Raw genomic sequence first — 26021 nt, 5'->3', positions numbered from 1 at the left:
AGCTTCTGAGGCTTCCTCCAGCTGCTCAGTCATAATACCGTCCAAGAGCTGACCTTTAATGTGGGCGTGTGAGGCCAACCTGCTGGGACAGACTAGAAGAATCAAGCCAAGAGATACTGATGGCAAATCGAAACCAGCCAAGGGTGGAACAGCCAGGGGGCGCAGCCTGGTGGGGAGGGCGGCCTGAGAGCTGGGAAATAAAAAACAGCAATCAAATATTTGCAGTGGGACCAGTGAATGCAGAGGGCTTTTGCGGGGGGTTGAAACAGTGGGAGCCACACTAGGCCTGAAAGCCATGCCAGCAGAAAGAGAGCAGTGTCCAGGGAGGGGATGGAACATGTTACTCCCACCCCAGAGCTGGGTGGGCATGGATACCTAGGGCTGGTGCGGGAGGTGGGTGTCATGCGCCTTTGGAGGATATTTAGTGGTGCTTGGCAAAGTCCATTTCACGTAGACAGCCTCATTCAAGCTTAGGAGGAATGTATCATCTGCGTTTCCCAGTATATGCAAACAGGCCCTGGAGAGGCTGAATGGGTTACCTGAGGCCCCTGGCTAGTGAGTGGCAGAACCAGGATTGGAAGTTGGGTTTTCTGAGGCTGAGGTCAGGCTTTGGTCCTTTCTGCTAAGCCAGAGAGGTGTTCTGTGAGCTTTGGAGCCCCCCCTGGAGGGTATGGCCACCCTCCCTTGCTGGATCTTCCTCCTCCTCAGTTCCAAATCAAGTCCATCATCTTCATTTCCAATCAAGTCAGGTACCGAGAGGCTTCAAAGGACCCAAGCCTGAGCAGGTTCTGCTTCCCTGCTCCATCAGTCCCTGAGGTAACCCTCCTTACCCTGGACTCGGCACTCCAAGAGATCCAGACTGTGGGATTTGGGGCGGAGAAAGATGGCGGATTCTGGAGTCAAGCATTCTGTCTCAGGCTATGCCATCAGAAGGATGGAGAGCCTATATGTTTGTAAGAATTGGCTGATCCCACCAAAACCTCATTCAGGGTCAGGGTGGACCACTGACCTGACTTGGATGGCATTTCTCTTTTCCCAGAGAGGCTGTGGTCGATTGCATTAATGCTCCTATTCTTCGACTATAAGAATGGCCTCTATTCTTCCCTCTGTCTTTATCCATGCCCTTTACCATGTAACTTTGTGTATTTTATTTCCTTATTTCTTTTTTTTTTTGGCATGCTTCATTTTTTTAGAAGACAATTTTTTATAAATTTATTTATTTATTTATTTTTGGCTGTGTTGGGTCTTCGTTTCTGTGCGAGGGCTTTCTCCAGCTGCGGCGAGCGGGGGCCACTCTTCATCGCGGTACGCCGGCCTCTCACTGTCGCGGCCCCTCCCGTTGCGGAGCACAGGCTGCAGAAGCGCAGGCTCAGTAGTTGTGGCTCACGGGCCTAGTTGCTCCGCGGCGTGTGGGATCCTCCCAGACCAGGGCTCGAACCCGTGCCCCCTGCATTGACAGGTGGACTCCCAACCACTGCGCCACCAGGGAAGCCCTATTTCCTTATTTCTTGAATCTGGGATTAGTCATGTGACTTGCTTTGGCCAATAGCATAAGGCAGAAGTATAATTTCCAGCCTGGCCCTCAAGAGACCTTGCGTGTTTGGGCTTGCCCTCTCGCTCTCTCCCTGGGAAGATCATGCCTGGGCTCGTCTGCTGGTTGATGAGAGGAGGAGGATGAGAGACATGTGGAGCAGTGCTGCCCTAGCTAACGTACCAGCCAAGCATCCCGGAGAGAGCCCCCAGCAGATCTACAGACACCTGGGGAGTCAGCCTACACCAGCCACTCTGCAGCGCCATGTGAGCTAGAATTGTTTACTTTTGTGTGCCGCTGGGGTTTTGTGGCTGGTAAGCAGTAGCCTGCTGGTGGTAGCTTACAGATACAGAGGTACTTGAAGAGCTGATAAACTACCAGTACCTGAAAAACTAACTCAATATATTATGTAGAAGAAGAAAAAAAGTAAGAAATTTGGTTGAACAGACCTTTGCTCAGGAAGGGGCTCAGGGCTGCTGAGTCCCACCCCTTCGTCCTGCAGGTGAAGAATTGGAGTCCCAGAAAGGTGAAGTGACTTGTTCCAGGCCACACAGCTGTCTTGAGAATAAGAGTCCTGTTTCTCAGGCCCAGGCTCTTTCAGGCTCCTGCCTGCAGACCTGCCTGCCTCCTGGTTCAGACAGGCACACTGGGCAGGTGTGGGTCTGAGCATGTGGGTGAAGGTCAAGGGTGGGGTATGCTCCATAGCCATGCTCTTAACCTCTGAACCCTGTAGCCTCTTGGCCTCAGGGTCTGAGATTGAGTAAACAGCCTTAAAGCAGGAGGCCAGTCCCAGAGTGACCATTCCATCCTTCAGTAGGGCTCTCCTGGCTCCAGATGGCAGCTGGTTGCTGCCTTCAGCTGCTAAGCCCCAGAGGTCACTTTTGAGCTCTGTCATGCCTAATTGGTTCTGTTCCCAGAAAACTGTGACATGGCCTCAGGCAGTTGGATTACACTATAGGCACTGGCATTTCCCTGCCCTTGGAGGCCCAGAAGCGCTCCTTTGTATACCGGGCATGGTATAGAACCGTTGGCTGTGTCTTCCTATGCTGCTGCAACTGCACTCCTTCTCAGGTGGGACTCGAACCCACGATCCCTGACTAGGAGAGGCCTCCAACCCACTGTCTTTTCATTGAAACCACTCACCAGGGGTCAGGACTTACTGAAGCTCAGGTTCTTTTGTCTCATCGCAGAAGGAATTCAGTGTGAGGCAAAGCGGCAGGCAAAGAGTGAGTTTATTAGCATAGGACGCTTGTGAGAGGTACAAGCAGACAGGTGAGAAGGCTATGCCCCGAGGACTGAGAGGACTTTATTTTTATAAACAAAAGAAAAGTGGGGAGGGGGAGAAGACCATCTTCTTCCTCATTCTTGGGCAAATGTCAAGGCTTCCATCATTAGTTCCTCCTCTGACCCTATGTGGTTTAACCGGGACTGTCATGGTGCTATTTAAATCATGTGTATGTTAGCAGAAGGGTGGTAACATATACTAAAATATGGTAATTCATCTCAGGTTTCAGTATAATGTCGCTTTTCACCTATTTTTTTCCCCTTTCACTTATATTTCTGTCTTGGCTATATGCAGAAATGCTACTCTTCAAGGACTTTTAACTCCCTGACTTCATGTAACAAGATTCAGACCCCATATCTACTGTCTTGTGTTTTAACTATCAGGGTTTGTGGCTTGGGTGTGTTTGGCACTTGGATGCACCTGGTCTTCCTTCAAGGTGGTGTAGATTGTTGCTAGGTTACTGGATTCTTTTCTTGAATAGTCATTAGCTTACAACAGTCTCCCAAACACCCTTAAAATTCCCTTTGTGTCTTTAATCCCCTAGTGGGATTTTTAAACTATTTAATTACCCTACTCTAGCCCTCTCACTGCCAGCTTCATCACTTGTACACCTGTTCTCCCAGAGGTGGGCCAGGGGGCCAACCCCTGCCAGGAAGCCAGGGGTGAGTTTGCGCGTATGCGTACATGTGCGTGTGTAAATGTGGGCACTGAGACTGGGGTGGGACAGTTCCAGGGTGTATATGATCAGGGATCTGTGAAGCTCTCCTTCTTGGATAGACCACGATGGGTTTAATGATCCTTATGCTTTTCCATAATTCTTCTGTTCCGGGGTCTCCCACTGGTCTTGCCTCCTTTTCATTCCCTTCCTACTGGACGTGCATTAATTAGATCTGTGTTTGGGAGAATCAAGACTCCAGCCCAGTTCTGGGAGGAGGGCAGGTGTGGGGCTCCAGGCAGCTGGGTTGGAAAAGAACAAGTCCTACTGAGCCTCCTGCTTGGTCCCCACCTTCATCCAGGCTCTGGGGTTCTTGGGTCTGTTGATGGATCAGGACAAAGAGGCTGAGCTCAGGCTCTGAAAGGAGACCCAAGGCCGTCTTCCAGTTCCCCGAGGTATTTTGCACTGTGATTTCCAGTCTGGCTACACATTAGTATCACCTAGGAGTTTAAAAAATACCTATATGCCCAGACTTCACCTCAATAAGATCAGAATCTTTGGGGTTAGGTGAGCACCCAAGCAAGGTATTGTTTTGTTTTGTTTTGTTTTTTTAAAAGAAATTTACATTTAGATTTTCTTCCTCTTTTTAAAAAAAATTTATTTATTTATTTTTATGGCTGTGTTGGGTCTTCGTTTCTGTGCGAGGGCTTTCTCTAGTTGTGGCGAGCGGGCGCCACTCTTCATCGCGGGGTGCGGGCCTCTCACTGTCGCGGCCTCTCTTGTTGCGGAGCACAGGCTCCAGATGCGCAGGCTCAGTAGTTGTGGCTCACGGGCCCAGCTGCTCCGTGGCATGTGGGATCTTCCTGGACCAGGGCTCGAACCCGTGTCCCCTGCATTGGCAGGCAGATTCTCAACCACTGTGCCACCAGGGAAGCCCAGGTATTGTTATAAAACTCTCCAGGCGACTCTTATATGCAGCCAGAGTAGGAACCACAGTCTGGGCCTATGGATATTTTTTAAACTGAGCTCAGTAAATTCTTATTTTCATTAAAGTAATATGTATATATATATATATACACACACACACACACACACACACACACACACATATATATATATATATATACATTTACATGAATTTAAAAGTTAAAAAAAAAGTACTACAAGGATTATAATGACAATCATCAGTCCCCATCCTACTTCTTCCTATCTCAAATTCAGAGGCAACGTCTTTCAACTCTGTTAGCTATTTATTCTGGTTTTTAGCCTCCATGTTTCTAAATGACATGTGTGTACTGCTATTTCTTGATTTTTCAGTTTGAGACATTATCTATTGACTCTCCACTAAGGATAATGATTAACTTTTTTATCCCTGTCTCTATCCCTTTCAACAGACCCAGTTCTCTCCCTCCATCTTCTCCCAAGGGGGAAAGAAGGATTGGGAGTTTGGGATTAGCAGATGCAAACTATTATATATGGAATGGATAAACAACAAGGTCCTACTGTATAGTACAGGGAACTATTTTCAATATCCTGTGATAAACCATAATGGAAAAGAATCTGACAAAGAATATATATGTATAACGGAGTCACTCTGCTGTAAAGCAGAAATGAACACAACATTATAAATCAACTATTCTTCCAAAAAATAAGTGAAGGACTGATCCTGGCCCTCAAGAAGCCCACTGCCTAGTGCAGGGATGGAGCTGGGGGATGGAAATGAGGGGGGACAGGAGAAGACTTAAATCTGGGAAGCAATTATTGGGCTACATAAAAACTTCAGGATATACTTAACTGCTAAGTGAATGTTGTGGCACAGACTGTCACTGTTTTTGAAGGTCAGAGGTATATGAGATCAGTGGAGCATAGGCTTCCCGGAGAAGGTGGGATTTCCTCTAGGCCTTGAACAGTACATAATGTCCACACAACTGAGAGCATTTGGGGCTGAGAGGGGCCCAAACCCATTCATTCATTTAGCATATAAGTTCTGGGTGTTTACCATGTGGTAGGTCCTGTGCTTGGTGCCTGGGGTGCAGCAGTGAATGGAAGAGACCAGTACAGTGTTTGTCCTCATGGAGTTTAATTCTTGTGGGGAGAGATAGACAATAACAAAGAATAAATGTTTATGGTATGTTAGTAGGCATAGAGTGTTTTGAGAAGAATAAGGCAAAGAAGAGTGATATAGAGGGTCAGCAGGTGGAGTTGGTGAAAGGCTGGACTCCCTGAGAAGTGAGGTAGAGAGCCATGCAGATCTGTAGGGGAAGAACTTGTGGGCAGAAGGAACAGCAAGTGCAAAGACCCTGAGGTGCCTGTACACCTGGTCTATGCAGTTGGTTCATAGAGAACTAGGGCAAGAATAGTAGGAGATTGGGTTCAAGCTTTTTCTCTTACTCTGAGCAAGAGCGGAAGCATGGGAGGGTATATTAGTTTCCTATCGCTGTGTAACAAATGACTAGAAACCTAATGGCTTAAAGCGACATACATTTACTGTCTCACCATTTCCAAGGGTTAGGAGTCCGGCATGCTTTCACTGGGTCCCCTACTCAGGGTCTCCCCAAGCTGAATCAAGGTGTCAGCTGAAATTGCAGTCTCATTTGGGACATGGGACCCTTCTCCAAGCTCACTGAGTGTTGGCAGAACTCAGTTCTTTGCAGTTGTAGGACTGAGATTCGTGCTTTCTTGCTGGCTGTTCACCTGGCACCATTCTCAGCTCCCAGAGGCCACTATTCCCTGCCAGGTGGCCCTCTCCACAATGTGGCTGTTTTGGAGGGCATCTCTGCTGCTTCAAATCTCTCTGACTTCCTCTGTCTCTGACTTCTGGACCTTCTTTTATATAAATTTATTTATTTATTTATTTATTTTTGGCTGTGTTGGATCTTCGTTTCTGTGCAAGAGCTTTCTCCAGTTGCGGCGAGCAGGGCCCACTCTTCATCGCGGTGCGCGGGCCTCTCACTGTCGCGGCCTCTCCCGTTGCGGAGCACAGGCTCCAGACGCGCAGGCTCAGTAGTTGTGGCTCACGGGCCTAGCCGCTCCGCGGCATGTGGGATCTTCCCGGACTGGGGCACGAACCCGTGTCCCCTGCATTGGCAGGCGGATTCCTAACCACTGCGCCACCGGGGAAGCCCTGGACCTTCTTTTAAAGTGGCTCACCTGATTAAACCAGGCCCACCCATACCAGGGACAGGAATCTTGGGACCATCTTAGAATTCTGCCTACCAGAGAGGGCTTCGAGCAGGGGAGGGGTACGGTCTGGCCTACGTTTCAGCAGGATCACTCTGGTTCTGCACTGAGAATAGACTGAGGGGAGCATAAATGGACACAAGGTAACCAGTTAGGAGGCCTAGTGGGGTGTTGGGCTGGAGAGGGCTGAGAGTGCATGTTGAGACTGCCGCCTGGCCAGGGACTGCCTGGAAGCCTCGCTGGGGATCCTGGGCTTTGAAGGGGCCGTGGTAGCATCCTGAGTTGGGGAACAAGTGTAACTTTAGATTCACTAAAGCACAAGGGCTCTGATGCACATCTGCCTCATCCTGCGAAAGGATTTGCCAGGCATTAAAAGCACAGTGGTTAAGGTAAAATAGATAGCTAGTGGGAAGCAGCCGCGTAGCACAGGGAGATCAGCTCAGTGCTTTGTGACCACCTAGAGAGGTGGGATAGGGAGGGTGGGAGACGCAAGAGGGAGGGGATATGGGGATATATGTATACATATAGCTGATTCATTTTGTGATACAGCAGAAACTGACACACCATTGTAAAGCAATTATACTCCAATAAAGAGGTTAAAAAAACAAAAACAGCACAGTGGTTACCAGTGGGCAAGAGGCAGAGTGGGGGTGAGTGTGATGTGTCCGCGTTTGCTGAGGATGCTGGGGCCAGGCGGGGCAGGTGACACACCTGGAGAGCCTGCGAGCTCGGGCTTAGGCCAGCGCCTCCATTCCTCCCTCGTCTGAGCACCTCCTGTCACCCCTTCTTTCCCTGTCAAGAAAGACGTGTCACCGGCTCCCACAGAAGGGAAGGCAACAATGGCTCTGAGCCGTGGAAGACAGAAGCGGTGTGAAAAGCACAGCAGGGACGTACCTGTGAATATCCACTCATCTGTCTCTGAGGCTTGTCAGCGCTCCCTGAGGGAGACAGAAAGAGCACGAGGACGCGTGTGTGAGGCAGGGGTGGTGAGGACTAACGTGGAGCTCGGTGTGACAGCACCTAGCCCGGTGCCTGGCACGGAGCAGGCCCTCGAACCGGTGATGTTTATTGAGCGCTAGCTCTCTGTGCTGGGTGACTAGCACTCCATTTCTGCCTCAGGGAGTTCGCAGTTTTGTTGAATGTGAGTTTTCAAATAGCCCGTGTGCAACAAACACACATGTGTGCGTGTGTATGTGTGTGTGAGTGTGTGTGTGTGTGTGTACTCTCAAGTCAGACTCTCTGGGTTGAGATCTTGGCTCCAGCACTTACTTGCATGACATTGTGCAAACCACTGAACCCTCTGTGCCTGGGCTCCTTTTTGTAAATGGGGGCATAGTGAGAGTACCTGCCTCGGAAAATTGCTAGAAGGGTCGCATTAACGACACGAATTTGTGAAGTGTTTAGAGCAATGCCTGGGGTAGAGGTATGTCACGTAAGTGCTTGGCGCATGAAAAGCATGAAGCTTGAAATCTCCAATGATGTCTCCTCATCTTGTGAGGTTCTTTCTCAATTCTTGGAATCGCCTTGTACTGGGTGTGAATGGAACTGAAGGGCTGATGACCGAAGGAGAGAGGGGTCCCAAGTGCTCCTGGGGGGACACCGGTGGTCAGTGGTCATCTACACGTGGCCTCTGGCTCCACCCCAGACTTCTAAAGCCCAGTGTCTGGAGACAGGAACTGGGACTAAGCTTTTAAAAGGAGCCTGGGAGATTTTGGTATCTAACTAGCTATGGCACTCACTGCCAGTATTGACTTGTCTTTTCTGCCCGTGTTTAATTTTGACTTTTGTCTGTGGAGAGTGTGCATATGTGTATGAGGTAATCCTTTGTCATCCACCTGCTCTGACAGAGCTCTGGGAACAGCAGGCTTGGATGTGGGCTTTTGTACCAAAGCTCATTCCATTGTTAGGTTGGTGAATAAAGCTCGTTTCTGGTTCTGGTGCTCCTGTCAGGATGTAGAGAGCTTTCCTGCTCTGTGCTCCCAGGCCCCTCCGTGGGCAGCAGGTATGCGGGCCTGATGCGCCCTTCCTGACCATTGCCTGCATCCTTTTCTGAGTCACGTAGAAATATCTGAGGGCCAGCAGTACTGACAGTAGCTGCTCTGGGAGGTCAGAGAGGGAAGCAGAAAGATGAGGCCTGAGCTTGCTGTGGGGAGGGCAGGAGAGCTTCTGAGACGTGGAGAAAGGAGAGTCCCTCCTCTGAGGCCTACAACCTGCTGGTGCTGCTGAAAGGAGGGTCAAGCTGAAGAATTCAGAATCGCATCTCTAGGGGGTTCTGTTCATCACCCCCCATCCCACCCGCAGAACTAGAACAGGTCACTCGGAATGGCGCTGTCGGTCTTTCTGACCCTCCCTGATTGTTTTGTTATGGCTGATGGGCTGATTTCTAGTTACATAACCTCCTCTCTGCTAGATGAGGTCTTATTATCCCACAGCGTGGTGCACGTCAGGTTTGGGTTCCCGTGGAGCTACCTTAGGGAAGCTGGAATGTGCTGTTTCTCATCATTTCCACCCAGCAAGGGAATCGGAGAGAGAGAGAGCTACACCCAAGCCAATTATGGTGAATCCTTTGGGGCTGTTGTGTAATCTTCCACGCACAGTGGAGTGGAGCGGGCCTTGCCCCTCTGGTGGCTGCACTGGCCAAGGCACCGTCTCTTCCTTACTTGGCAGTAAGTCAGTTCTCTTTCAGACCCAGAAGTTTGTGTTTTTTGTTGGCTGTGCCCACGCCGCTTGTGGGATCTTAGTTCCCCAACAAGGGATTGAAACTGATGCCACAGCAGTGAAAGCGCCGAATCCAAACCACTGAACCACCAGAACTCCCTCAAACTGAGAAGATTTTGAAGTACCTTCATATGTGGTTTGGTGGGGACTCCTGAATTCACTTGAGATTTTCTTGCACACCAATAAACAAAAATAAGGAAATAAACAAAAGCAAAGAGAGGCCTTCCTTCCAGGCCTGGTAGCTGCTGTGTCTTAGGTCCTGAGTGAGCTTTGAACTAGGCAAATCAGGTCACCAGCACAAGAACCTTTGAATCCAAATATGAAAACCGTGACCCCCCAGGACAGGGACATGGTGCAGTGGAGAGCAGAAGCTTCGGTGAGATGCCAGGGCCTGGAGTCCTCTGAGGCAGTGAGGTGGCAGGACGGCATGGCAGGGGGAGCGCGGGGGCTTTGGGGTCAGCAGAACTGGTTTGACTCTGCTGCTTACCAGTCATGTGATCTTGGACAAGTCACTGTATCAGTCAGGGTCCAGTCAGGAAAACAGAAGTCACTCTTAATCTTTCAATAGAGGGTAACTAATTAAACAGGGAATGGAAGAGCCAAAGAGACAAGCAGTGGGTGGGGAACACGGGACCAGCACAGCAGGAAGCTGCCATTTCTGGGACCCAGGGAGCCAGTGGTCTTATCAGAGTTCAGAAGCCAAGGCTGCTGTTCCCAGGAGCTGGGACCACAGAGACAGGGAATGTCAGGGGGAGCGGGAATCATAGGGGAGGCAGAGCCGTGGTTGGACATGCCATTCATATCCAGAGAGATGATGAGGAGAGATGCCCCCATTGGCTGAGCCTGCTCGAGGGCAAAGGAACCTGCAAAATGAGTCTTCTGTGATGCAGAACAGAGCAGGGCATGGGTCTGAGAACAAACAGGTGCATGGCTCGCACGACCACTAATGTCTTTGAATAAATGGTGTCTAATATGAACCGCTACTGCTATCCTCCGGCTGAGGCTTGGAGCCGGACTGGCGGACGGACACTCTCAGTTGTCTGGGAGGGGAAGGAAATGCAGTGTCGCCCACTTAGGTACCTTCTGTGGACACAGCACCTCAGCCCTCCATGATAACCTCAATGGGGCCGAGTCAGAGTAAATGTGACCCCATGTGCTTCCATTTTACTGCTTCGTTTCTTTCTTTTAGAAGCCAGCTACCTCTTCCTTTTTTTTTTTTTTTTTTTAATTTATTTTTGGCTGTGTTGGGTCTTTGTTTCTGTGCAAGGGTTTTCTCCAGTTGCAGCGAGTGGGGGCCACTCTTCATCGCGGTGCGCGGGCCTCTCACTGTCGCGGCCTCTCTCGTTGCGGAGCACAGGCTCCAGACGCACAGGCTCAGTAGTTGTGGCTCACGGGCCCAGTTGCTCCGTGGCATGTGGGATCTTCCCGGACCGAGGCATGAACCCGTGTCTCCTGCATTGGCAGGTGGATTCCTAACCACTGCGCCACCAGGGAAGCCCCCCCTCTTCCTTTTTTTTAATGGCTAGTAATTTTTATTTAACTTTGCAAGCCTAAGGTGCCACCTACCTCTTCTAAGAAGACTTTTCAGGCAAAACCCAAATCTGCCTGAGTGACTGAAGAAAAAGAAGTTTTAGGGAGAATAGGAAGCTGATATCACATGGGATGTGGTTGGAAGCGTGTATCAGACAAACCTGCTCTGCAGTGTCCCCTCCAGCTGCTGGTTGGAAACCTCGGCCATCCTCATCCCCTCCTCCCCCTTTCTCTCCACGTGCTTTTCACCACCTGTCTTGATCAGCCCAGTTCCCAGTAGGAAAGAGATGGTTTAACTAAAGGAAGTTTAATAGAGGTTCTATTTCTGTGTGGACAGGGTTCAGGGAATCCACACGAATGGTGACCCATCAGGGACAAGTGAGATCTGGAAGCTGTTACCACCCACAGGCCTCCAAGGAGCCATAGTGCTGGAGCCCGTGGAAGAGCTGGAGCCCGGAGGAGGGATCACTGCTCAGAGGCTTATAGAAATGCAGCCGCTGCATTTCCCAAACTGTGGCAAGACGTGGAGGGAGCAGAGAAATGAATACCAAGCATCTCTCTCGCCTGCCCTCGCATCTCCTACTGGTGCCTTGTACTGGCTGAACCAGAAATGGGAGGGCAGGATGCCAAGTGTAGCAGCCCATGGAGGCCAGCCTCTGAGGTCAGAGCAGAGCAGAGACGGGGGGGAAGGGATTTGGGGGACAAATCAAGAATAATCAGCGCAGTGTAACCTGTTTGTCACTTGGCATCTTTCTTGTCCTTTATTTAGTGAAGAAATGTGTGTTTCTGCAACACAGGAAAAGCCCGAAGTCCCGTGAACCCCTCTATCATCATAGGGTGATGTTGATTCAATAACACTCCAATCTCGAAAGCTATCATGTTGGCCATTGCTCTTCATATAAAGCAGCAGGAAAAAGGTAGGGGAAAGAAACAACATAAAGCTTTTCTTTCTCCACCACTCATTTTGTGTTCCCCCAAGCCCCTGCCCGCACCTTGACTATAGGGCACCTGGTGGATGATCCAAACCTTCATTTTGGCAGGATGCACAATTGTAGTGGTCCCATCTTTACTGGGTTGCCATGGCTTCCCATTGGCCCTTATTACTGGCCGTGGGAGCACTGAGAGATGTCCCAGGGAATCCCCTCAATTGCAGTCTTAGTCCCTTTTGCCCCATGTAGCAGCAACCAACTTCCTCTTGTTTTAATTAAATCAATTCGTTAATCATCCCCTTCTCTGACCGTCCATGAAGAGCTCCAAATGGCCAAATGTAGCTCAGAGTGTGTTCTCTGGTGGCAGCCTTGCTCCAAATGCACTATCTTATTTTGGGTTCCTCCAAAAGCTGACCTTGGGACAAGGACTAGGGTGTAGGTAGTTTATCTGGGAGGTGATCTCAGAAAACATGAGTGAGGGTGTGGGGAAATGAGACAAGGAAGGGAGAAGAGCCAATGAAAGGTGAATTAATGATCAAATGACTGTGGCCACTGGGCTTGGTCCTGCTGGAGACTCTGAGAAATAGTGTGAAACACACTTCAGAGTCATCCTACCAGAGAACAGGGAGGCTGGGGCTGGGACTCCCATCCACCATTGGTAGAGGTTTCGACCTTGACTTCTAGGTGTGTCTGGGGTGGAACAAGCTCCCACAGTGCTGGAGAAAGCCCTTTGGCAGAGAAGAAGAGAGGTGTGCACCTGGCCCTTATGGCATGCTAGGATCTGCCTGCCCCACTTCGGGGTGTCTCAGGTGGGCCAAGGGAAGTGGGGCATAGCCTGAGTGGCGTGTGTCACCACCACTGAGCCCAAGGGAAGGAAAAAAATCCCTAAAGTGGGTTATTGGGCAGTAAGAGGAGTCATTCTTACCTTTGCCTCTTGGTTCAGGGACCTGGGTTATCTGACTTTAGGGGAATGAACACACATTGGCCACAGTACCTCATCTTGTAGGATAGCATCTGCACCTTGCAGAGTGTGGTCCCCCAGCTGGCACCATGGAAAAGGGACTGCCCTACTGAAGCTTTGGCCATGGATGAATACAACCTGCCAAGACCTCAGTGACATAGGGAAGAAGAGCAGGCATAGGGGGTGTGGAAAGACAGACCTCGACCTCTGTCCTCTATTTCTTCCTTCTACAGTCTCCTACTGGTGCCCCTCATTGGCTGAACTCAACTGGAAGCAGAAGGGAATGTGGCCTGGATGGTGCAGCCCACAGGGGTCAGTCTTCTGGAGAACAGCACAGGGCGAAGAGAGCCAGAGGGATGGGGGGAGGGGAGGGCAGCAATGGAGAATAACCAGTGTGCAGTCTGATCAATTGCCTCTAGAGCGCCTCCCCCCTTTCTATCCATCCCCACAGCCATCGTCTCTGTTCCAGCCTCATTATCCCAACCCTGGAATGTTGGGATAGTCTCTTAACACATCTCTGCATCTCCAATCCACCATTCCTAATGCCTGAGGCACAGACTGAGTCCCATCATTCCTCCTTTCAGAGAACTCTGGTGTTCCCCATTCTCTGGTCTTTACTGAAGATCCAGGTGCAAGGCATTTTAGGGCATAAAAAAAGATGATTCAGAGACTGCACTCCTTATTTCTAATAAGGAGGATAGGTATTAAGAAGCTAGAAATGGATAATTTCACCATAAAAGAGGTGTGGTTAAAAAGAGATGTAAATTTGGACTCTTAAATGTCTTAGCATCCTATTCAAGGCTCTTCACAGTTTAACTCCAAATTTTCCTTCCAGACTTGTTTTCTAAGACTTGTGTTCTACTGCATTCTCCCACATGCCCTGGGTCCCAGCTCTGCTGATTGCCTGGCATACTTTGCCCCACACACAGTCAGGATTCAATGCCTTAGCTCTTGCTGTACCTTCAGCCCAGAAAGCCCCTCCCGAGCTGGCCTTTGGGATGGTCTGATCAGTCACTCACAGCCGGGTGAGTCAGAGCACCAGAATTCTAGGGCCTCCTACTTGGAGTGTGGTCCTCAGAGCAGCAGCATGGCATCGCCAGGGGGCTTGTTAGAACTATGACACTCAGGCTCACCCGAACCTAGACCCAAAATCTGCACTTGGACCAGACCCCCAGGTGATTCCTATGCACTTGAAAGTCTGAGAAGCATCAGATGTTTTGTGAGCTACCTAAGTGAGGCTTGTAGTGTGAGCAGGGCAGCTTGGCCCCTTCCCAGTATTCCAGAATAAAGTGCAAGTGCTTAGTTCTAAGCTGTAAACTGTTTGTGTTCCTAGCTTTTAAGTTATGAGGATGAGAGGGGGTTAACAAAATGATTACGAGAATGGGCTCTTACATGATATAGCCACGGGTTCAAATCTCAGCTCTGCCACATATTATCTTAGGGCTTTAATAAAAACAATTAGGGAATTCCCTTGTGGTCCAGTGGTTAGGACTCCAAGCTTTCACTGCCAAGGGCACGGGTTCAAGCCCTGGTTGGGGACTAAGATCCCGCAAGCTGTGCAGCTAAAATAAATAAATAAATAAGGCAATGATCCTTTCTCAGCCTCAGTTTTCCAAAACAGAATGTATTAATGACGTCACAACACAGGTGCAAGGATCAAATGAGATAAAATATGTACATTGTTTTATAAATGTTAACTGCATTTGTTATTTTGCAAACACGTGAAGAAAAGCAAAAAGCAAGAAACCCTTGTGTGGGAAGGTCTGGGCCAGATAGCCAGTGATGCGAGGGGCAGGTCTTTGGTGCCAGAGCCCAAGGGCCTCAGAGTTACAAATCAGAGCCGACAAAGGCGCATCCTAGAGCAGCTGTGTTGACCTGGCTGAACAGATGCTCCCCCAGCAGAACAGTGTCCTTAGGCACTGTCTGGAAGGCAGGCGGTATCCTGGTGGGCTCCCTGGAGGTGGGGTTGTGACCCCTCCCCTGAGGTACGAAGTCAGCTGTGTCTGATCAGCCAGGACTAAAAAGGAGATGTGCGCCCTCTTCCTGGATGACTCGTCCCAAATAACCGCCACCATCTAACGTCTGACTAGTGTCCTACCACTTACACAACACGCATCTTCATCGTCTCGTTTCATTTGGGCAGTGACAGGGTTTAGCCTGTGGTTCAGGTCTCACACAACTGCCCACTTCTGCTGACTCACACAGGAGAAATGATCTAGTCAGGGTAAAAGACAACCTTGAACGTGTCTCCACAGACTTTGACATTTTGAGCAGGAGATAGAAGGACCTGAGGGCCCACGATGTGTTTTCATCCCTCCTTCCTGTCGAAGGTTGTGACCTTGGAAGAGAGAGGGGGCTGTGGGACGTGCGCAGCTGGCTCTGGGGAGGGTTTTGAAGTGTGAGATCCTTGGACTTAACACACTAGAGGGGTGGGTTGCTGGCAGGGACGGAGTGAAAACCCAGGAAGTGTGGGTTTTGGCCTGGATGCTTGCCAAACCCATCTCGAAGACTTTAAAGGGGTATCTGAGACTGTGGAGAAAAATGCCCAGAAAAAAACCCAGAAAGCTCAATATGATCAATGGCATATGCAGCGACATAGAAGCAGTTGATGAATTTTCAAATGAAAATCAGAAGGAAGGGGTTGGGAATGTGACTGTAGACTCTAGACCCAACTGCTCAGGGTTTGGGCCACGAACAGTTGAACTTGAATGTTAATGCAAGAAGGTAAATTCGTGTGCAGATTTATTTTCTCTATCTTGCAGGTTGATGTCAAACTGAGGACTCACCAGTGCTGTGGGTATGCTGTATACCCTGTTCCAAAGAGGCAGTTGCACAGTGGGTAAGTCTTGGCCTCAGGAGTTCAAATCCCGGCTTCTACCTCTTACTCTGTGGCTTTGGGCCAGAGCTCTGACTTTGCTTAGTGGTAGTTTTCTCATCTGTGAAGCAGAAGAATAATCAAGTCTATCTCATAAGGTTAGTCAGAGGATTCAGTGAAATGATGTAAGCCAAGAACTCCACTAGGTACACGGTAGATGTCCCATTTCACTCAGTGGAGCCTTTTCTGTTCTGGTGACGTAACCTGGCCCTTCCAGATGTTCTCTCCAGGCCCCCAACCTGGCCTGATCTGGATATCCAGAGGCACAAGGATGTCCCAAAGCCACGCAAAATACCACATGGGTAGAGAAGGAGACATCCAGGCAGGAGATGGGAGGGTGCTGACAGTCAAGTAGGAGGAAACCAGGAGCAAGTCGTGTCTCGAACGCCCCAGGAGGATGGATTTGATGAGAGAGGAGTGGTCACCAGCGTCAGGAACTAGTGTGCAGGGAGCTGTGCCATCCAGGGAGAGCAGAAGAGCACCTGTGGACCTGGGAGGTGAGCTGTGGTGGAAGGAGGGAGACCTGGAGACAGCCCCACCTGCTGTGAGGTCTTGGAGTCCGTGGACCTCTCTGTCTTGACCTTCCTAACTGTTATGATCGCCATAACAGTTAAATGCTTTAAATGATTCCATGCTTAAAGACTTGACTTTAAGCTGGACATGAAGTCTCAATACAATAAGCATTTACTGAGCACCCAGGAAACTTACTGTGTCCGAGGCACCTTTGGGAACACACACCTGGTTTGGAATCCTGGATCCGTCACCCCCTGTAGTTTGATCTGGGATGAATCATTCACCTTTCTTGAGCCTCAGTTTCCGCACCTGTTTTAACAGTTATTGAGCCCTGGCTGCCCTGTCAAAGTACCAGGTGTTTTCAATGAGATTATCTTATTAACTACTTGAAACCCTGTGAAGAGTTTGTGTGTGAATAGGACTTAGAGAAGCTGTGTAATTTACTCAGGGTCCCATGTCTGTGAGCCAGGGAGCTGGGAGGTGAGCAGAAGTCCGCCTCCCCCCACATGCTGCCTCTCGATGGCTGTTTGCCACTTTATGAGAAGGAGACGCACAGCCAGGACGATGTGTGTGTACCATAGAGCAAGCCTGGTGAATTACAGTTAGTTATTCATCCGTCTCTCCTGCAAGGTGTAAGATTCTCAAAAGCAGGGGGTGATTCTGAATGACCTTTTTGTATTCCTAGAGTCTAGTAGAACATCTGGTATATAACAGGGGCACAGGAGATGTTGGACCAGGGATTAGCACAGGTTCTGTGGACGGATTGAAATATATAGTCACTGCTCTCAAAGACTCACAATCTAATGGTGATATGGGAAATACAACTATGTAGAGACAACACAATGAGATACTTACTTTAATGGACATATGTATAATGTGCACATTTTCTTCTTATTAAATTTATCTACATGAATACATTTTTTAAATTAAAATTAAGGTAATTTTTATTATGGGATATTTCAAGCATACAAATATAAAGAATTTGATAAAGAACATCTGTGTATCTACCATCTAACTTTATCAAATCTTAACATTTGCCATGTTACCTGAAAACATACACCACAAATGCACTGCAGATCAGCTGAAAGAATCTATATATTTCTTCAGATCCCATTCCCTTGTTAATGTGAATTTGGGTTTATTATCCCCATGTATATTCTTATATACTATTGCTTTGTATACATGTATCCATAAACAATATATAATATAATTTTTTTGTTTTAACACTTTATGTAATTGTTTTCATAATGTAGGTATTATTCCTTAGCTTTGCTCTTTTGCTCAAAATTACTGTTTGAAATTTATTCATGTTGCTATAATATAGCTCTAGTTCATTCACTTTTAACTCATGTACAGTATTTCATATCATATTTTTTGTGCTTTAAAATGAGAAGTTAGGGGCTTCCCTGGTGGTGCAGTGGTTAAGAATCCACCTGCCAATGCAGGGGACACGGGTTCGAGCCCTGGCAGGAAGATCCCACATGGCGCGGAACAACTAAGCCCGTGAGCCACAACTACTGAGCCTGTGCTCTAGAGCCCGCGAGCCACAATTACTGAGCCCACGTGCCACAATTACTGAAGCCCACACGCCACAACTACTGAAGCCCACACGCCTAGAGCCCATGCTCCGCAGCAAGAGAAGCCGCTGCAATGAGAAGCCCGTGCACCACAATGAAGAGTAGGCCCCGCTCGCTGCAGCTAGAGAAAGCCCTTGTGCAGCAACAATGACCCAACACAGCCAAAAATAAAATAAATAAAATTAAAAAAATAAAATAACAAGTTAAAAGTAATACTTGCTACATTAATCTGGATAATACAGATGCACATAAAGAAAAGTTACCCTCCCCCCAGCCTGTTCTATTTCCTCAGGTAACCGAGGAGATTACCTGTTTGGTGGGTGTCCTTCCACAACTTTCTCTTGGCTCAGACAAGCATATATACAGCATATATAGATGACTTTCCTTCTTCCTTTCTTTCTTTCTCCCTCCCTCCCTCTTTCTTTCCTCCTTCCTTCCTTCCTTCCTTCCTTCCAACACATAGGATTCTACAGAGCACATTACACTGAGATGTGTTTTGTTCCACTTAATCTGTGCAGATTTATTGAATCAATGACTTACTTGCCTTTCATCCTGTGTTGGCAAAAGTGAGAGGTTAGATCGGGTCCTATGCCTGTCACCAGAGATGTCCTCTCTGTCCTTAAACTGGCAAGAGAAGGTCCCAAGAGAGGCAGGTGGGAAAGAGGCAGAAATGCTCTACTGGGGTGTGTAGGATCACCAGGCTTTGGGCAGGAAGGGCCTTAGCCATCATCTAGAACCATGGCCCTCCACAGACGTGGGTGTGTTCAAGTTGGAGTTAGGCTAGGCTACAAGAATTTTTTTCAATATTAACTGATAGAAGCTTTAGAATTTTTGGTTCGAAGTTATCCCTAGAGCAACATAATTTTTCAGGCAACCCTGGGTCATCCATGGGCTGAGTTACATATCACATACATCTGAGACTATGATCTCAAACCCAACTCCCACCTCCTGCATTACCTTTGTATCAGTTAGGATGCAGGTTTTGCTAGTCTGACAAAGACCTGAAGCTGGAGCTGGCACAAATTTTCAGAATTCTTACGAGCTGGTTGTTAAACATAGCCATCATTAAAAATTTAATTATATAAACTTAAAAAGGAATAAACTATCCTAAAAGCAAAGGCAATGAATACTCAAAATTCACCACTTCCTAATTACTTTACTCCACTTTACTATTTTCTGTGCTTTGCCAATGATATACATCTATCGCATGAGCGCGGTGGTACTGCTCTGCAGTGGTGTGGCACTGCAGCCCCACGGTTCTGACCATCCGGGCTCCTTTGATCTTGCTGCTCCGGCATCTCAACATCTGCATTCCATCCTGGGTCCAGGGAGGCTTGCCTAAGTTCTAACATCCTGCCTGTACCCCAGGCAGAGGAAAGAGGGGAAAGAGGAGGGGGAGGTTCACTCTTTTCCTTTTGAAGTCATGGTCTTAAATTTGCGTACATCACTTTTGCTGACAACCCATTAGCCACACCTCACTGCAAATGATCCTGGGAATATGGCCTTTATCTGGGCTGCCATGTGCCCAGCTAAAACTCTCTTCACTCAAGAAAGAGAGTAGATACTAGGGGGACAGCTGGCACTCTCTGTTATTACATTTCCTGGATTCTTCTCAGCTATCCCTAGGCCACTAAGCGTTCTATCCCACCTTTGCCCTACTTCTTCTGAAGGCCTGTTACAGGGCTCAGGAAAGTCTCTTGCCATGGCCACAGCTGGTATAGACGTGGCACCCTTCAGCCAATCTCACTCCTCAGCCTCCAGGCAGTGAGAAGAGACTCAGAGGCACGTGAGGCAGGACCATTTCTCCCAAAGACAGAGCTCCAACAGATGAACAATGGTGTAGGAGCCCTGCTCTGTTCAGGGCTGAGCTGGGCTCCAAGTGGGGAGGGGATAATGATACCAGGAAAAATGAGATAGTACCAGCCTCAAGGAGTTTCTAGTCCAGATGAAACGCTTATACCTGGAAGATCACTAACAATACAGGCAGTGCCTGGTAAAGACAAGGTAATTCCTCTCTAATTTTAAATTCTGGGCAGAGAACCAGTCTCCATGAGCAACCAACTCATGGATGGACTCAGCTCTTGTTTTTAGCTTTTACAGTTATAATCAAATAAAACTTCCAGGAAAGTTAGGTTGACATTAGTTAGAGATCTACATAATTGTTGTGCTGCGTGGTAATTAGGCAGAAATGGTAAGCAATTCACATAAATGAGTGTAATTAGCATTATTTTTACATAGCCAACATAGTTTTAATTTTCCCTGTTACCCTGTATAGTTTATCGGTTGTCACTCTTGGCTCCAGCAGTAACTAACACTTTGCAGTAGGTAGGCTGCCTGGCTCTCTCCAGTCTCTGGCCAGAATGGCTTCTCCTGCGCTTCCCCACCAAGCCCCCTTCATCCTGGGAAGTGGCAAAGTTGTCCCAGGCTTGGGCTCTGGAGTCAAAATGCCTTCACAACCCACTCCATGACTTAAGCCAGGTGACCTTAGCGAATTGTTTAATCTTTCGCTTCCTCAGAATCACCTAGACATCATTCCTGAGAATGTGTCTAGGACATAACTAATAATATATGTTAGTTGGGCTTCCCTGGTGGCGCAGTGGTTGAGAATCTGCCTGCCAATGCAGGGGACACGGGTTCGAGCCCTGGTCTGGGAGGATCCCACATGCCACGGAGCAACTGGGCCCGTGAGCCACAATTACTGAGCCTGCGCGTCTGGAGCCTGTGCTCCGCAACGAGAGAGGCCGCGATGGTGAGAGGCCCGCGCACCACGATGAAGAGTGGTCCCCACTTGCCGCAACTGGAGAAAGCCCTCGCACAGAAACGAAGACCCAACACAGTCATAAATAAATAAATAAATAAATAAAAGAACGTGAATTTCTTTAAAAAAAAAATAATATATGTTAGTCATTATGCGCTCGTTTATTCATTCACCTATTCGACAAAGAATTTTAGCATCTGCTGTCAACCAGGTGCTGCTCTAGGTGCTGAGAATTGGTAGCGAACCAAAGTCCTGCCCCCATGGTTTACATATGAGAGGAGGGAGATGGACAACTAATAAATACCGCAGTTTATCAGGCGGTGATCCATTGGATGAGGAAAGCAAGACAGAGGAAGGTATCATGGTGAGGCAGGTTGCTATTTCAGCAGAAGAAGTGGATCAGGATAAACTAGGTGAAAGTGCAATAACAGAACAGCTTCCAAATCTCAGGGGCTTCCTTTTGCTCATATGCTGCTTGTCTGCTGTGGGACAGCGGGGGATTCTACTCCACATCTTCATCACTCTGGAACCCAGGCTGACTGTCTTCATCCTCTGCACTGTCCCTGGTCATTATAGGAGGTGGAAGTGGGGAACATGAAGACTTATGTCTGGAAGTGACACTGGCCAAGGCAAGTTGCATGCTGTACTTGACTTCAAGGGTAGCAGGGAATGTGGGGACTTACCTTGTGCCTGGAAGGAGAGAATCCAGAAATACTGATGTGTTGAGTAACTTCATTTATCCCAGATCTGCCCTCTGTCCTTCTCTGCCCTGCTCCGTGCTCTTGTGCCTAAACTCCATGGACTGTATCACCAGGGCTCCCTGGCCCTCTGATGACCGCTTGGCTTTGGCCGAAAGGGTACACCGGCGGAGAGCTGAGGGTGGGGAAGGGCGGGCCCACGTTCTTTGTGCTCCCTGCTCTGCCAGAGCTCTGCAGTGACTGTTTTCCTATAGCCACAGCTCCACCAGGCACTCTCACACCCACGGCTCCAGCTCTCAGAAGGGCTCCGGTAGCACCATTTCCTTGCCTTGCTCCTTCAGGAGTAAGGGTGAGCAAGGGTGGTGTCAGCCTCCCAGCGTTGCTAGTCCTTGAGGCCTTAAAACCTATTCTTGGTTTCCTCTGTGAATACCATCACAAAAAGATCTTTTCAAAGATGGGTGTTCCATCTACATCTGGCTAGGACCCCTTGAGACAATAGGTAAAACTATCTATGCCACAGAAGTCCCTCTGAGGAGATGACATTTGACGGGAGGGAGAAAGTCAAGCAGGTATCCGGCAGAAGATGGTCGAGCAGACAGGGAAGACCTAGGGGAGGAGTGGAGAGTGGTGCTTGGCACATTCAGGGGAGAGGAGCCAGGCCTGTGTGGCTGGAGCCGTGAGTGTGGTGAGGTGTGGCTTGGGGGGAAGTGGGAGGAGTCCAGACCAGAGAGGTGGAGGCCCAGATTACATCAGACTCTTCTAGGGGATGGGAAGGATTTTGGATTTTATTCTGAGTGACATAGAAAACCACGGGGGGTTTTGAGCAGGTGAACGACGTGAATGACCTAACTTACAGTTTTAAAGGATCATTCTGATTTTGGGGACAAAGTGGAGGTGATGAGTTACGAGGCTAACGCAGGAGTCTCAGAGGGAGATGTGGTGGCCTGGACCAAGTTGAGAGCCGTGGAGGTGGTGAGAAGGGGCCAAATTACTGTTACATGTTTGAGGTAGAGATGATAAAAGATTTGCTGACTGCTTGAATGTTGGTGTGAGAGAAAAAGAGACCTAAAGAATGACTCCAGGTTTTGGCCTGAGAGGGAAAGATTGAGGAGGTATTTTGGGGGGAGGCGAAATTGTGATCAGTTTCCATCATATTAAGTTAAAGATACCTGTTAGGAAAGAGAGAAACAAATACCGTATGCTAACACATATATATGGAATCTTAAAAAAAAAAAAATGGTACTGATGAACCTAGTTTCAGGGCAGGAATAAAGAGGTAGACATAGAGAGTGGACCTGAGGACATGGGGTGGGAGGGCCAAGTGAGAGTAGCATCGACATGCATACACTACCGAATGTAAAATAGTTGGCTGGTGGGAAGCAGCCGCATAGCACACGGAGACCAGCTCGGTGCTTTGCGCTGACCTAGAGGGGTGGGATAGGGAGGGTGGGAGGGAGGCTCAAGAGGGAGGGGACACGGGGACATGTGTATGCATATGACTGATTCGCTTTGTTGTGCAACAGAAACTAACACGGTATTGTGAAGCAATTATACTCCAATAAAGATCTATTAAAAAAAAGAAAAAAAGGATACCTGTTAGATCATGAAGGTGAGCTGTTGAGTTAGTGGTGAGAGGGAGAGGTCAGAGCTAGAGACAAAAATTTGCTGGTCTCTAGTGGTAGGTGGTACTTAAAGCCAAGGTATGGAGGAGCTCTCCTAGGGAGTGAGAGCAGTAGAGAAGAGGAGAGGTCTCAGGATCAAGAGCAGGGCTTTCTAACATTTAAAAGTTCAGAAGATAAGGAGCCTCCAGCAAAGGAGATTCAGAAGGATTAGCTGAACAGGAGGAAAATTAAGTGAAGCAAGTGTTTCCAGTGGGAGACGGGGGTATTAAGTACATCAAATGCTGCTGAGAGACTGATTTAGATGAAGACACTCTTTCAGGTCTTAGCTTGACTGGCCCTCCTCTAAGAAGTCTGTTCTAACCCCCAGAGTGGGTTCAGGAGCTTGTGATGTGCTCTCATACACCACTGCCTGTCCTCTGCACTGTAATTACCTTCTGCCAGGTCGCTGTCCCTGACTGTACACAGTTCCTTGAGGGCTGGGCTGGTGTCTTACTCATTAATCACACTGAAGTCAATGCCAAGGACTTAGTAGAGTTAAATTAACATTAGTTCACACACAAAAAAAAACCCATGAATCAATCAAGATGATGTACACCCTCATTCCCCCAGCCGCCACCCCAAATACCTTCACTGTCCAGGGCTCCAAATTTTATTCCCAAGAGCTGAAGTTTCCTATTTTTTTCACCTTGCAGAGGACTGAAGATTTGTGGGCTCCTTTTAAGCATTTCCATTATAGTGGCTGGGGCCCCACCAATGTTCCTCCTCCTTATGACGCTGGGAACCTCTGGGACTCTTTTCACTGGTTGAGCAACCTAGGTACCCTGGGATGGAGCTGCAGAAACATGGAGATGTGGATTTACAAAGTGTCTTCCTTGGTGATAACTTACTGAATTCTAAGAGAGAGACAGAAGCGGGGAGGAGGAGGTGAGAGGAAGAGGGAGGAAGGGAGGGAGGTGGGGAGGAAAGGAGGGAGGGAGAAGGAGAGAGACCCAGGACAGGGGTAGTGGCACAGTAAGTATGAAAGAGGTGGCCTTGGGGAAATGAGCTTTTTCTCCTCTGGCATCTCAGAAATGCTTTAGCGTAACCCCCTCTTTTTACAAAAGGGAAGTTGAGGCTGAGAAGTGAATGACTTACTCAAGATTTTGGCATTGGTGGTGTGGCAGAGCTGGCCTAGACTGTGTTCCTTGTGTCTGTCAGTTCAGTGCACTTTTTATAACAGGGTGGTAACTTTAGAGACAGGAATAGTTGTCTCCTTTTCCAGGCAAGTATCTTCTACTTATTCAATGACAAATGGAGCTGCTTTAAAAGACAAGCTTCTTGCTCCACACATGAGAGGAGAAAGGCTGAAATTGCAAAGGATGGGCAGAGAACAGTGACGGGGGTGCCTCTCTGCTGAGGGATAAAGGATGGCAGTTCCTTAGGGGAGGCAGGGAAGGGGGAGCTATCCCAGTGCCTGCTGGGAAGAGAGCGCGGAAGGGATAGAAAGGAAAGGCTAGAGGTGTGGAATTCAAACTGAAATTGAATCCCTTGCCTGTTACTTGATGGGTAAGTGGAGACATCTGAAGAGCTCCTACATGAGAGGGAGGGGAACAAACTAGCTATCTAACTTCTGAGTGTGAATAGAACCATCTCACGATGGAGCAGCTAGGCTGAGCACATCGAGAAGGCGGAAGAAAGGGAGAGAGGCCCCGTTCTCAGCCAGCTAATGAGAGTGGGGTATGAGTCTTGAATCTTCTCCCATTAGGGGAACAAGTGGTCTGCTGAGGAGGGTTCTGGTTCGAGGAGTCAGGTGTGACCGAGCTGGGATGTTCTCCTTCTGGTGACGGCCTCAGTGCTCTCTTGGGTAGCATCTACCCTGTCCTGTGTACCACTGTGGGTGGGAGAGTGGGGTTGTGTTCCGGGCCTTATTGAGATCTGCAAAGCTGGGCGATCCTGGGGTTCAGCAGTGGGCTTGGTCCTCAGTCCCGTGAGCTGAGCGTTCCTGGGTTGCTGGAGTCTGGAGGCTTTGCCAGACTCTGTCTCACCTAGATCTTTCTAACAGTGCTAATTTCCAAACCCAATCATTTCCACAAAGAGCCTGGCAGCCTCACCTCCCTTCTCAGTGAAGGTTTAATAGCAGAGCGCTGAAACAGGTCTCGTTGCTAAGCCTTCATTATTTCCACAACATATACTACAGGACTCCTACTAATATACCGTGAAGTATTGTCCTAATTAAAACTAAACGACTCATGTCAAATTAAATAAGCGGAGTACATTGCGTTAGCCAGGGCTCTGGCTTGCAATTGCGTGTTTGTTTACTTGTTAATTGGCCAAGTTCAATAATCTACAGCAGCCTTTTCTTCTCATCAATACAAATTACTGATGCTTCAGACTTGGTCTGTTGGAGAGCCCTGGCCGGGGAGATGAGATACCTGACAATCTGTCCCACTATGTCATCTTGTAAAGCTGTTGAACTGAGGTTCTCCTGGAGCAAAGGGAGCACGATATTCACCAGCCTCCCACTTCTTGAGGTTGCTGCAAAGCTACTGTAAAGTGGAGACATCTGAAGAGCTCCTACGTGTGCTGCCCTTTGGAAGATCTTTGATCCAGCAGAGCTTCGAAGGTTAGTGTACCCAGAAACAGCCTCATGGGTCAGACATTTTTCCAATTCACAGATGAGAAAACTGTGGCTCAGAGAGATTGGGTATCTTGCCCAAGTTCACACAGCTAGTACTTCCCTGTGGTTTTGGTGTCCCTCCTCAAAGCACACACCCACCACCATGGCATCCGTCACAAGGTATGTCTACCGCCATTTTCCTACCTGCCTCTGGTACCAGCTCTGAGCTCTTGAGCACCTAGTGGCTTCATGGTGGGCAGATGTAGTTCATGTCATTAAATGATGGCCCTACGTGTAGATGGTCACCATGGGAGCCCACTGCTGTGAGAGCATATCCCTTGCCTGTCACTTGATGACTAAATTTCTACAATTTGGCATTTATTCTTTTGGTTTAAGGCTCATATTTTGTGTAAAAATGGTGAATACTGGTGGGCAGTGCATTTGCCAGGTGTTATCATTTTCACCTACTTGCGAATGAGTATACCAGGTTAGCACTTTCTCCAGAGATGCAGCCTTCTCTCACAGGGGAGGGAACTATGACTCAGAGAAGTCCCGCAGCTCCTAGGTGGCAACTCTTAGGTGGCAGCTCCTAG

At 48.5% G+C, this 26021-nt stretch overlaps 1 protein-coding gene and 1 long non-coding RNA gene across 3 annotated transcripts in view; both read left to right on the top strand.

The window, feature by feature from the left end:
* LOC309605006 overlaps nucleotides 1–17754 on the top strand; it is a 79906-nt gene extending 62152 nt beyond the window's left edge. For both annotated transcript variants that reach the window (XR_014231209.1, XR_014231210.1), the window contains exon 3: nucleotides 15552–17754. This is a non-coding gene — a long non-coding RNA (uncharacterized lncRNA). The remainder of the gene's footprint in view (nucleotides 1–15551) is intronic.
* Nucleotides 17755–20649: 2895 nt separating this feature from the next.
* The window catches only part of CACNA1E (calcium voltage-gated channel subunit alpha1 E), a 536064-nt gene continuing 530692 nt past the window's right edge, over nucleotides 20650–26021 (top strand). Inside the window, exon 1 of the mRNA XM_082405753.1 lies at nucleotides 20650–25434. The gene's annotated coding sequence lies outside the window, so the exon portion shown is untranslated. The remainder of the gene's footprint in view (nucleotides 25435–26021) is intronic.

This window comes from Balaenoptera borealis (assembly GCF_965194805.1).
Source record: "Balaenoptera borealis genome assembly, chromosome: 1".
Taxonomy (NCBI): Eukaryota; Metazoa; Chordata; class Mammalia; order Artiodactyla; family Balaenopteridae; genus Balaenoptera; species Balaenoptera borealis.
The sequence above is the reverse complement of the archived record's forward strand: the minus strand, read 5'-3'. Positions and strand labels throughout refer to the sequence as shown.